The 12840-nt window shown below is 41.7% G+C and overlaps 2 protein-coding genes across 4 annotated transcripts in view; one reads left to right on the top strand and one right to left on the bottom strand.

Annotated features, from left to right (window-relative positions):
* The window catches only part of DOP1A (DOP1 leucine zipper like protein A), an 83303-nt gene extending 70582 nt beyond the window's left edge, over nucleotides 1-12721 (bottom strand). For 2 of the 3 annotated variants that reach the window (XM_061623220.1, XM_061623222.1), the window contains exon 1: nucleotides 11181-11280. The gene's annotated coding sequence lies outside the window, so the exon portion shown is untranslated. Of the gene's footprint in view, nucleotides 1-11180; nucleotides 11281-12665 lie in introns of those variants that run through there. The other variant, XM_061623221.1, reaches the window with a different exon arrangement.
* The window catches only part of UBE3D (ubiquitin protein ligase E3D), a 67343-nt gene continuing 66194 nt past the window's right edge, over nucleotides 11692-12840 (top strand). The window contains exon 1 of the mRNA XM_061623229.1: nucleotides 11692-11772. The gene's annotated coding sequence lies outside the window, so the exon portion shown is untranslated. The remainder of the gene's footprint in view (nucleotides 11773-12840) is intronic.

The raw sequence follows: 12840 nt of genomic DNA, 5'->3' as shown, positions 1-12840 counted from the left end.
AATTTTGTCAGGACAGACAAAAGGAAGTATTTTTTCACACTTTGCATAACTGCTTTGTGGAATTCCCTGCCCCAATATGATGTAATGGTCACTGACTTGGATGGCTTTAAAAGGGGGTTTAGATAGATCCATGGACCAATAAGTCCATCACTGGCCATTAGCCCTGATAGTCATATCGACCTTCAAAGCTCAGAGACGGTATGTCACTGTTTACTACTACAGAACATCGTCTTGAAAAGAAAGGAACTATAATAATCTTTGAAAAATGAAAGCATGAATAGAAGTATCGAGCACAGAAACAGGTCTTCCAACTTGTCTTTCAGTAGCTACCTAAAAAATAAAATAAATATTCAGCAAAAGAAAGATGTATGTGGAGAAGGTAACTTTATCACACCTGTGGGAATACATAATAGAGACAATTAAAATAACAATGGTTCTGCACTTTTTCAAATATTGGGTATCAAAGATAAACTACATGGTATTATCTTCTTCATGGCTTGCCAGCTGGAAAAAAATGCTTTCACTGTCACCTTACCAAAGGTCCTGGAAAATTAATTTTTCTGTTTGTCATTTCAAAGCCTACCCTGGAAAATCCACTTTTCTTTCTGTAAAGAACATTCTACTGACCTTAAGGACTATCGAGTAGCATAAAGCAAGTCTTGTACCCTGGATGCAGCATTCAAAGAAAAGATTCAAAAATACAAAACTTTCTCATTTCAGCAAGAGAAGTTCTGTTTGGTGACAGACTAAAATGCAGTGGTTGACAAAGAGAAAACTGAAGAAAATTCAGATGCATTGTTAGTTTGGATTAATAATGTGTCTTTTTCTAGACAGGTAATGGTAATAGTTATGAGGCTGTACAAATGGGCTGCCTGCTCCAAGGCAGCATCCTAACACATTAAGCAATCAAAAGCAATATTTGAACTCTTGACTATGTCAAGGCTGTCCAGGAATCCATATTGGCCCATTTTTATCATCATCATTGGCCCATTTTCAACTGTGACTTGACTCATGCTCTGAATGTTAAGTCTCAAAAATCGTATTAGCTCCATGCAAGTCATTAGCCAGGCTATTTGTGCTTGGGGCATCTCCCACATCCCTCTGGAGCAGTGCTTTCTTAAAGCTGAACAATATAGGTTTAGATCCAGCCTTAGTCATGGTTAGAGAAGACCCAATTAAATCAATGAGGCTTAAGTTAATCATGATGAACTTACATTCATATTTTTCAGTGGGTCTGCTCTAAGCACGACTAAGGCTGCAAACCTATCCCCACTTACCTAGGAGTAACCCCACTTAATTCAATTGGACTTCTGAGTAGACATCAAAAGATGCGCTATAAGTCTCTTGATCCAACTTTTTACTTCTTTTTCTTACCATGATTCTATTTCTGATTATTATCTTCTGCCAGACTCAAGGTCCAACGACAGACCTGCTCTTAGTGGACTGTACAGCCATATCCAATTGTGCAGGAAACTATTAACAGCCTAATTTTCAGGCAAAATGCTTTAAATCCTAATTACAGTGCTTATGTACAAGTTCTCATTTGCCTGATACTATGATTTTCACTATAATTATACTTTTTCTAGTTTGTGTTTGTATATTTCATGGTCATGCTTTCATTCCCTTGTAAACTGCCATCTAGTTAGTAAGTAAGTGGGTAGGTAAAGTCTTCTATAAACTCACAAACTTCCTGAGAAAAGACAAACATTCTGCTAAGAAGGGAACGTCAAAGAGTATCACTTCCTAAGAGTTTATTGCATCAATCATCTTTATGAATGTTGGGTGTGGAATAAAATAATATTTGCAGTATTTATAAGTACCTCTGAGTATCAAAACATTTGGCAGTGCAATCCAATACATGTCTACCAAGACGTAAATCCTATTGACTTTAGTGGGGCTTATCTAGGAGTAAGTGGGTATAGGACTGTAGCGTTACATACATTATCTGAGTAATCCTTAGAGCAATCATGTAAAGTAGGTTAGTACTGTTATTCCCAAATTGAAGATGGAAGGTTTATGCTGAGAGAAAATAGCTTGCCTAAAACCACATTAGATTCACACCGGGGTCTTATCAGATTACAATGTACTGTAAGAGTACGTGGATAACTAGTTATTAAAGCATCTAATAGCACAAAATTTTATACATGAAAACTAAAACAGCTTTGGTCACTGTGCCTTCCTTATCAGCTAAAGGCAAACAATACTATATTCTTCAAATGAATATAGAAGGAACATGGAGACAAAAGGGTTTTTCAAAAAATCGGAATGCAAGATCAAACAATCAACTTTCTGTACCCAGTAGGGCGATATTTTCCACTATAAATATGAGTGGATAGTATGCCTTTAATCTTTAAATATAACAGCTCATAGCCCATCCCCTTTACTATCAACAACGCTACCGATTTAACAACACATTTGTTTATTCTAATTGCTGTTAATCACACAATAATCAGCTCTTGTGTACTCCCATTCTAAGGAAGCTGGCGCAGCATCTCCTGTTCTGACAGCAATATAATTATTTTTCTAAATTAGGAGATATTTAAGGTTTGCTTTCTATCAATTCTTTCTTTGTAAAATATTAATTGAAATAATTTATAAACTGCTCACCATTCAAAAATATTGCGGTGGTATACAACCCCCCCCCCAAAAAAACAAAACACAAAGTTAAAACATTAAGAATGCATGAAAGCCTTATGTAAAATCAATGCTAACCTTAAAAAGACTGGGTGAATTTAAAAAAGTCTTAAGAAGGCACCTAAAATAACAAATTGTTGGCCCCATCCTAATTTCCAGGGGGAATGTGAAAGAGAAAGTGCAGGAGGAAGAAAAGCTTCAGACAAAGGTGAACTAGAGGCTGGAGAGGAGCTGCCAGAGCCTGGAGAAATGGCTGTGAAAGAAAAGGTGCAGCAGGAGAAACCTGCTCCAAGTCCAAGAGGTCAAGTCCAAGAGAAGCTCCCAGCGCCTGGAGAGATGGGTGAGATAAAATCCCCAAGTGACTTCGTCCCTTGGGTGCCCCATAATGGTCTTGTGGGGTGGGATGCAGCTCCTATGATGGGTGCAGTCCTTGGGCGAATTCCAGCGGTGAGAGGCACCCAGTACCCAGTGAGTTTGGAGGGTAAGAGACACTGGGAGGGTTTCCTGCCTCTGTTTGGGCCCATGTTTCATACTGGAGATTGTGAGGGAGGACAGAGAAGATTTCTTTCTGCCAGCCTGGGTGGACTAGGCCAGCTAATCTTTAAGAAGATCCCCCCGGATAAAGACTTGTGGCAGAAGTTTGATTTGGCGTTTGGGGCAGGAGACCAAGTGGACTGGCTTGAAGACTTTTCCCAGAGCAGAGAGTGGCAAGAACATGGCTACAGCCTGCCATGTGCTGGGGAGGAAACAAATCTGTTCCTGGAAAGGAGTCCCAACCCCCTGCAGGCAGCAGCAGGGATCAGCTTGGACTGGGAACGCCATGAAGCCCCAAGACAAAGGGCCATGTTGGCGACCGCATGGCTTCGGGGTGGGGGTTGTGCTTATGGGACTGTGTAATGCTGTTGATTTGTGCCTTTCTGCATGCTGGTGGGGATATGAGCAGTTTAATGGGTTTTTTTAGGAATCATGCTGATAGGGGTTTTTTTTTGTAATAAGATTTTAATGTTTAGGATTTGTTATTCTGTGACTTGGATTGTGGGTGTATGTACAACTGTTTGGGGGAGCAAGGAGTAAATGTACATGTGGTTGAGGGCATGCTTAAACATGTCAGGAACTCAGGCAACTGCCAAGTTATGAGGACTGGGTAAGCTGTTGGATGCAGAACTGTGACTGGGAGCTCCAAGAAATAAGAGGAAGCCCAAAGAGAGAGTAATTAATGGGAAAAGGTGCTGTAAGGGAATGGACTGTTTTTGTACTTGTATGGAAATGAGACTGTAATATGACTATGCTTTTAATGATGTATATTGCAATGTCTTGCTAACCTGTATCTGTTATTTCTTGTAGGAAAAGTTGTTATTCTGTGATTTGTTTGCAGGTCTGGGACAGACCTCTTTCAGAGAAGGGTGTAGTGTTATGAGCATGGGGGGGGGCTGGAATGGATGGTTTCTGTGGGTCACCTTTCCAGCCTCTGATTTTGGAATCCTATGCCTGGGAGGCTGGCTTTGCTAGCCAGATGAATCTCCTTTGTTAATCAAATAGAGTGGCTAGGTAGTTAATGGTCCTATTTAGTTGCCCCGGCAACTGGTGAAAGGGGCTAGGAAGATCCTTTTTGTCATTTTAAACTCTACTGGAGGAGAGTCTCCCCCCCACTCCTGGGCGGGGAGAAGTGTGTTTGGAACTGGAAGTGGGTGTACTAGAGAACTAGGGTGGCAGGCATGTGCAGAGGCTGGCTCCCTGCATCGTGGCAATAGGATGCCCCTGCACCCGGATGGAAAAGCTGGATATTAGACTGCTGATGCCTTGAACCCCTCCATCCTAAGCTCAGGTTGGAATGTGTGTACATAAATAAACCATATTTCATAAAGACACTGCAGTCTCCGCTGGCCTTCTTCCCAAAGGAAACCAAACCCTGGATGGGCGCAGGGACCCCCTGAAATCTCACCACTCGGAGATTGGGGGAGGCGCGCAACAATATTCCAAAGTGTGAATGCTACCATACTAAAACTCTGTCCTGGGTGCTCATTAGATGGATACAAGAGAGAGTAACATTTTGTCACACTTACAGCTTCACTGCAATTATGCCAGTTCCCTCAAATATTACTACAATCACACACACACCTATTTATAACACAAGTTGGAAGGATAACATGCTTTCTTTCACTCATCTTTAAAAAAAAAATCAAAGACAAATTCCACCATAAACTCCAAAGGTGGGATAAGGGTCCACAAACAGGATCACCAATAGTGACCAGAAATTTAACAATGGAAAGCCTCCAGTAATTTCTTTTAATAGCTGGCAGCAACACAAGGGAGGCATATTGTCAATCTTACAAAACGGCACCAGGCTGTGTCTTGTGCTGGGCACAGCATCAGTGCAACTGGGGTGGGTGGGGAATTCCTAGAAACACACACCACCCCCTGCTCCTCCCTTGCAAAACCTCCTCACTAGGCAGAAGCTACAAAAGGATACACCCATGTGCGGCTGCCCACCTCAGCTGTATTTTTCCCTATGCTGAGACCCAAGGAAGAGGCTCTTTGATTTCCTAATTGGGGCTCTTTTGGAATTTTCCCTTGGTGCACTTCAGCCACTCATATCCCCCATTGGAGTCAAGATACAGGCACCTAGCAGTAGGGAACAGAGGTGTATATAAGGGGGACTGTGCCAAAGCGTCTGTGGCTTTCCATATTGGGAAAAGCTCTTTGTGTCAGTCCTTACTCAGTTCAAACAGAGGCCATCATAGGTCTCTAGAAATTTAAAAATAAATAGCAGCTCTAATGACAAAAGCTGTAATGGTCTCTCTTACAATATCTGTCCCCCTTTCAATATATCATAGTTGAAACGGGTAATGAGCGTTGTAGAATTCTGGTAAAATTTGCTGATTTTAAGATAGTAGAAACAATTAGGTTATCCAAGAGAGTTTTTGTTTTTATATAGAATAACGTGCAGAATGACAGGCTTGGGATCTGTTCCACCAGAAATATCATCCTACACCCCCCCTCCCAAAAAAATCTTATCTGATTATGAGTATTTTTCAAATGCTGCTTCTTGGGGTTTTTTTAAAAAAAATCTGTGGCACATAAGGACATTCCAGAGTAGAATTGCTGAAGACACCAAGGAAGCTGAATTAAATCCTGAATGCTTCTTAATCTGACAGGGTGCACAGAGAGGGAAAAGTAAACTAGGTTATCTATTTCCATGAAGATGCAAGAAAAAATAGAGATTGTGAAATTGATTCTTTCAATTTATTTAATGTTTCAACTATGATATATTGAAAGGGGGACAGATATTGTAAGAGAGACAAGACAAGTCTTTAGCAGGGGTACAGGATGTCTGTGCAACGACTTAATTCCCAGCATTTTTAGGTAAGATAGATCAGGCATCAGGAGATGGGAAAGACCTTTCCCTGTGACCCTGGAGAGGCACTGCCAATGAGAGACTAGAGATGGAACCTGTGGGCCTGGTCATGGCTAATGGGAGTCAGAATACAACAACAATGGTCGGCTTCAGTATAAGGCAGTACAATTTATTCATCTATCTTCACATAGAGACATAGGAAGCTGCCTTATATTGAGTCAGATCATTGGTCCACCTAGCTCAGTACTGGCAACAGTTCTCCAGGATTTCAGGTAGGGGTCTTTCCTGGCCCTATCTGGAGACACCAAGGACTGAAAGCTGGTACCTTCTGCATGCAAAGGAAGAAGATGGTTTTACTACTGAGAGATGGCCCTTCAAGGGTTTTAGAGCTATTATTTCTTAGGCAAATAACCAGATTTTTTTTCTAAATCCCAGTAAGGGGTCTTCATTGTAACTCTTCACTACTTATAGCCAGAGCTTGGAAGTAATTTGTTACAAGTAACGAATTACTTGGAATTCATTATTTTTTGAGGAACGAGTGGGTAAATTCTTTACATTTTGATTGTAATAGAACTAAGAGTAATTTTATTACTTTTGTGGAGTAATTGTAATGTTTCCAGCATTACTTTAGGGCATTACTTGGGGGCGGAGGAAGCAGGAGAAGTCTTCTGCTCCTCTGATTTGTGGATGAAAATCATGTGCCTCAAACTGGGCTTCTGCGCAGCGTTGCTCTTCCCTCGTGCTCTGTGGGTGGGTAGGAGGCGACGAGGGAGGAGGTAGAGAAAACAATTGTTTAAAAAAATGGATGGTGGTGGTGAAGAATGGAGTGGAGGGAAAAAGGAGCCGGAGGTCAAGAACATGGATAAAGGAGGAGAAGGAGGCAGCAGCAGCAGCATAGAGATAAAGAACTGTGGAGGTGAAAGATGACAACGTGTGTGTGTGTGTGTGTGTGTGTGTGTGTGCATGCATGCGTGCAAGAGAGAGAGAACGAACTGTGTTTGCACTTGGTACGCAAAGTGGCCTCCACCACCTTCTCTGGCTACTGTGCTGCATTTGCAGTATTTTAACTTTTTTGCATCTCAGGGGAAAATGTTTGCTTGGGTATGCCCGTTAGTTGATGGCAGGGCAGGGTCCAGGAGGTGGTTAAGTGAGAGCAATTATGCTTGCTGGCTGAGTGGGGGAAGAGGTTGTACTTGGTTTGATGTGCAAAGATCTGAGTAGTGGCCTCAGCCTCCCTCCCCACCTCCCTTACCAGCGGAGAGACCACCATTGCTATCTTATGGATAAAAAGAATTATTCTACTACCTCTGTATGTGTGTGTTTATTTTTAATGTTGTTTTAGGCTACAGTAGGGCCCCGCTTTTCGGCATTCTGCTAATATGGCAGTTTTCAATTAGAGTAAGGCCCCACTCATACGCCACTTGTTCTGTTTTTACAGTGTTTTTCGGCATGACGCACTCAGCAGCTGAGCATCAGGTGCCATATTATTTACGGAGTTCCACTATTCCGCGAGTTTTGCTTTTCGGCAGGGGTCTGGAATGTAACCCACAGTATGAATGGGGCCCTACTGTACTTAGATGTGCAGCAGCCAAGGCCAGCACTTTGTAGGCGTTTTTTTAAAAAAGTAACTGAAATGTAATTGTAGTGATTACTTTTGAAAAAAAGTAATCAGTTACTTTCGGAGCAATTGTAATTGTAACGGTAATTACTACTTTTTTGGGCCATGTAATTGTAACTGTTATTTATTACTTTTTAAAAGTAATCTTCCAAGCTCTGCATATAGCTCATCCCTCATTTACTTGTGCCAGCAACAACCTTTCTGGGGGGAAAGGGGGGGGGAAGACACACACTTTTGAAATTGTAGAAACCTAATAATTCTGATGAATTGCTGATAAAACACTCACACAATGTGTTATTCAGCATCCAATGGGTTTGTGGCTTTGTTATTTTCTTTGTATATATAAAAGACTGAAGCTGCATTCCTATGTGCACTTACCTAGGAGTAAGCCCCATCAAACACAATGCAGAGATTGCACTGTGAGAGATAGTAATCTGTTTAAGATCCAGGTCCACAACCCACTATCTATTCACAGTATTACATGAGCATCCAGTGCCTCATTGGGTTGGAAGGTAGAAACACCTGCCAACAACTGCACTTTACAAGAGCCAGACTGGATTCTTTCTTGATAAGAAAATACATGGGCACAATTCAAACATGCATAGCATGTTGCAAATCAGGTTTTCTCACAAGCAATCCCCACAGAGTTCAATTGTGCTTACTCTCAAGTAAACATGTGTTTGATTGCAGTGTTAAAACAAAAATTTACAGAAACCAGAAAAGGAACATTCAAGTTTCTCTGGACATCCTCTCTCTAACTTTATCGTTACTGAACTTAACAAAAAAAAAAAAATCAGGAGACAAAACAAGCTGCTGAAGAGAGTTCACTAACAAAGTTGATACTTTCCCTAAAACAAAGATTACGGATTATCTCAAATGTCCCCATGCGGTGTCACAGCTATTGTTTATTATTGATTCTGAGGTTTCAGCAAATGGAGATTATATATTACATCCCTTGTCAGGATCTGTTCTTTGCATTGGTTTTCTACTACTGAAGGTCACTCCTTTGAATATATTAATCCTATAAACACATCTTTTCAGCACAGTCCATTAAAACCACAGCTTACCCCATACCCAGAAACATCCTTTACAGACAGGATCTACCATAAAGAAATTCTTCATTACACTGTGTGATCTGAAGCTCAAATGCTACTGAATTTTCTGGCAACTCAACAAAAGAGTGTTTATTCTATGGTCCCCTCTTTGGAAAAATCAATGCATGCAAAATCAGAGATGACAGTTGCAATCCTGAGCATATTTGCTGATGGGTAAGAATACAGTGGGACTTACTTTCACTTAAAGATGTTTAGGATAGAGCTGAAAACATTTTACTCTGTTCACAATAAGGGAAATATTTACCCACACAAAAAAAACACTACAGTACTTTCTTTTAACAGCAAAGCCAGAGCTAGGAATGCCTTTAAAAAATCCTCCCAGTGTCTGATATAAATGTATATGGAATCAACTAGGTCACATATTTGGCAGTGGAGAAAGGGCAGAAAAGAGACATAGAGAAAAAAGAATACTAATACAGTGTTTATACAATGTAATGCAGATTAACCCACAAGGACTTCCACATGCTTCTGTAGACATCATCCACATGAACATAGCACAGAGAGAACAGAAGGCAAGTCAACTGAGAGAACAGAAGGAAAGTCAATTCCTCATTTCCAAATGGACTTTCAGCGAAAATACATATAGGTGTTACTAATCTGTGTTGCCGTATGTGCTATAAAAACCACACAACAGCAGCAGACTGAATTTGAAGAAGGGCATGAAGAAAAAAGCGAGCACCTATACAATCCTATGCTGTTTACTTAGAAATACATCCCACTACACTCATGGGGTCTGAACTGGCGGTGACCGACCAGGAGAGAGACCTCGGGGTTGTAGTGGACAGCACGATGAAAATGTCGACCCAGTGTGCAGCAGCTGTGAAAAAGGCAAATTCCATGCTAGCGATAATTAGGAAAGGTATTGAAAATAAAACAGCCGATATCATAATGCCGTTGTATAAATCTATGGTGCGGCCGCATTTGGAATACTGTGTACAGTTCTGGTCACCTCATCTCAAAAAGGATATTATAGAGTTGGAAAAGGTTCAGAAGAGGGCAACCAGAATGATCAAGGGGATGGAGCAACTCCCTTACGAGGAAAGGTTGCAGCATTTGGGGCTTTTTAGTTTAGAGAAAAGGCGGGTCAGAGGAGACATGATAGAAGTATATAAAATTATGCATGGCATTGAGAAAGTGGATAGAGAAAGGTTCTTCTCCCTCTCTCATAATACTAGAACTCGTGGACATTCAAAGAAGCTGAATGTTGGAAGATTCAGGACAGACAAAAGGAAGTACTTCTTTACTCAGCGCATAGTTAAACTATGGAATTTGCTCCCACAAGATGCAGTAATGGCCACCAGCTTGGATGGCTTTAAAAGAAGATTAGACAAATTCATGGAGGACAGGGCTATCAATGGCTACTAGCCGTGATGGCTGTGCTGTGCCACCCTAGTCAGAGGCAGCATGCTTCTGAAAACCAGTTGCTGGAAGCCTCAGGAGGGGAGAGTGTTCTTGCACTCGGGTCCTGCTTGCGGGCTTCCCCCAGGCACCTGGCTGGCCACTGTGAGAACAGGATGCTGGACTAGATGGGCCACTGGCCTGATCCAGCAGGCTCTTCTTATGTTCTTATGTTCTTAACAGAGCTTTTTCCTTTTTAAGTATGCAGCTTGAATGAGTAAAAGTAAACAATGCAAAATACCAACTATGACAATATCACATTGTTATGCTCCAACAGCTAAACCAAAAAACCATAAATTCCTGTCTTTTATTCCAGTTACTAGGGGGTGAAGATTCATGACTGCAGAGTGGATTAGTTTATCATTTAACAGATGCTGAGTAATAAATGAATGACTTTTTATTAGGTTCATTGAACAGGAACCTAAGGTGTGTAAAAAACCACAACTGGCAGTTATTTTAAATCAATCAGCACAAAGTACAAAGGTGTAATGTCTGTATAACAAGCAGATTTTGAATTCTTGCTTTAGAAGAAGGAACTGGTGGGGAAGTGAAATTCCCTTATATTCATGCAATCAGGGTACCTAAAAAGTGGTAACCTGGAAGAGACAGGTTAACTAACCCTTATTTGGTGCATCTTGCAAGTGGATCTGATGAAGGTAGGAAACGAACTAGAGTGGTACAAGTTACTGATATAAAATAATAATAATAATAATCTGAAAGTCTTTTTCTGCTGCCCCCCTTTATTTAAAACCTTCCAATAGGAGGGGTCACAATGGAATGGGAATGAGAGAACAGCGATGGCAGGCAAGAGAATTGTTTCATAAGCATCTTCAGAGAGATAAGGATAAGTGCACATCTCCATCCTTCTAATTTTCCTATACTTCTGGATCTCCCCCCAGGGAGAAGACACTCCAACAGCAGCCCCCCACCGCCTAAAATCCTTCCCATAACTATTCCCCGTCCCCATCACAGCCCAGCACCAGAGAAGAACAAAAGCTGCAGGGGAAAGAAAAGGGAGGAGAAAGGGGGAAGCGAGAATGTCACAGGGAAAAAGGGTTACCTTGGCGCCCCAAGCCGGAAGAGCCCCGCCGCCTAAACACACCGGAGAGGGCACTGACAGCTCCCAGGATGCAGTGCGGCTTCCTTCCGCCCTCCCTCCAAGACGCTACTCCTAGCGCTACAGCGCCCCCTGCCGGAACTTAGGCGAACTCGCCAAAGCCCGCAGGCTGTCTCGGGTGTTAGTCCTAAGCGGTCGTGCGTTCATTCTCCGCTGAATGTGCATTCTTCTAGGCTGCAATCCTATAGATAGACCTCCACTTGCGTAATCTAGTAGATGGCTCATTCAGTAGGAAGTCATACTTTTGAGTCGCCTTTTATACCTGCCCAAGGCAATCCTTGCACTGTGAGCGCGCGTGCAAGAGTGTGCCTAAGTTACATAGGAATTGTCTCATAAGATCCAATTAAAATTATATGTTTCCAACAGCAGCTAACCACATACCTCTAGAAGCTAATAAGCAAGGCATAAAAGTGAAAGCTTTTCCCTGTTTGCCTTTAACTACCGGTAATCATCTGTGTGTGTATTTGGAAGGACTCTGAGTGCTGCTGTAGCTGTAGCCACCTACCCTGCCTTCATATTGTGTCTTCTGCTCCAGGTATATGAAGGGGAAGAGCTGCCTGAGGCAGCACCTTGGCATCGTGCCAAGTGTGATACTAAGTGCACACTTAGCATCATCGGGGTTGTTTTGGAGAAAGAAGACAATGGAAGAAATGTTTATAGATAGTGCTATTGGTTATGGAAGATGGGGTTAGGTGAGGAGAAGCACAGTGGGACATTGGAGAATATGTTGTAGATATTGTTATAATTGCTATGTTTGGTTTGTTTTATTTATTCTGTTATTCTGTTATGTGTATTGTTGAGATTTATTGTTTACTTATGTTTATTTAAAATGTGATGTATTGTTTTTCCTTTTAATTGTACCAAATATGAATTGTATATTATATATTGTACATTGATTTTTATGTTGTAAACCGCCCAGAAAGCTTTGGCTATGGGGCAGTATGGAAATTTAAATAATAATAATAATATAATAAATATGGAGGCTCTACCTCAGTGATGGAGAATCTGTGGCCCTCCATGTGTCCAGCTCCTATGAACCCAATGGTTAGGGGCATGATGCACTACTCTATCTATACTGTATTTCCATTTAGGCTGCAATCCTATATGCCCACCTGGGACTGTCTTGTTGAGCTCAATGGGGCTTACTTCTGAGGAGACATGCTGCCTTATACCAAGTCAGACCATTGGTCTATCTAGCTGAGGACTGTCTACATTGACTCCAGGGTTTCAGGCAGGAGTCTCTCAAAGTCTTACTTGGGAGATGCAGAGGATTGAACTTGGGACCTTCTGCAGACGCTTTACCACTGAGCTACAGCTCTTTCCCTATGTACAGGATTGTGCTGTAAACCTGCGATCCCGTGTGTGCTAATACACCCTGTTATCACAATAGGACATTTCTGAGTAGATGCATATGATCGGGCGGCGAACCTTTTAAACCACTAAATAAAAAGCCTCTTCTGATTGTAAGATGGAGCGATTGCGGGGGAGCCGGACAAAAAAAAAAACCCCAAAACCATTTCAAGCGGCTTATTAGCCTTAGCTCAAACCACGTGGACTACAAACGATTCCAACAGGCGGAACCCTTTCGTAAAAACGCAGCCCT

Source organism: Rhineura floridana, chromosome 4 (genome assembly GCF_030035675.1).
Source record: "Rhineura floridana isolate rRhiFlo1 chromosome 4, rRhiFlo1.hap2, whole genome shotgun sequence".
NCBI classification, from domain to species: domain Eukaryota; kingdom Metazoa; phylum Chordata; class Lepidosauria; order Squamata; family Rhineuridae; genus Rhineura; species Rhineura floridana.
Note: the sequence above shows the minus strand (reverse complement) of the source record. Positions and strands in the feature narration are given on the sequence as shown.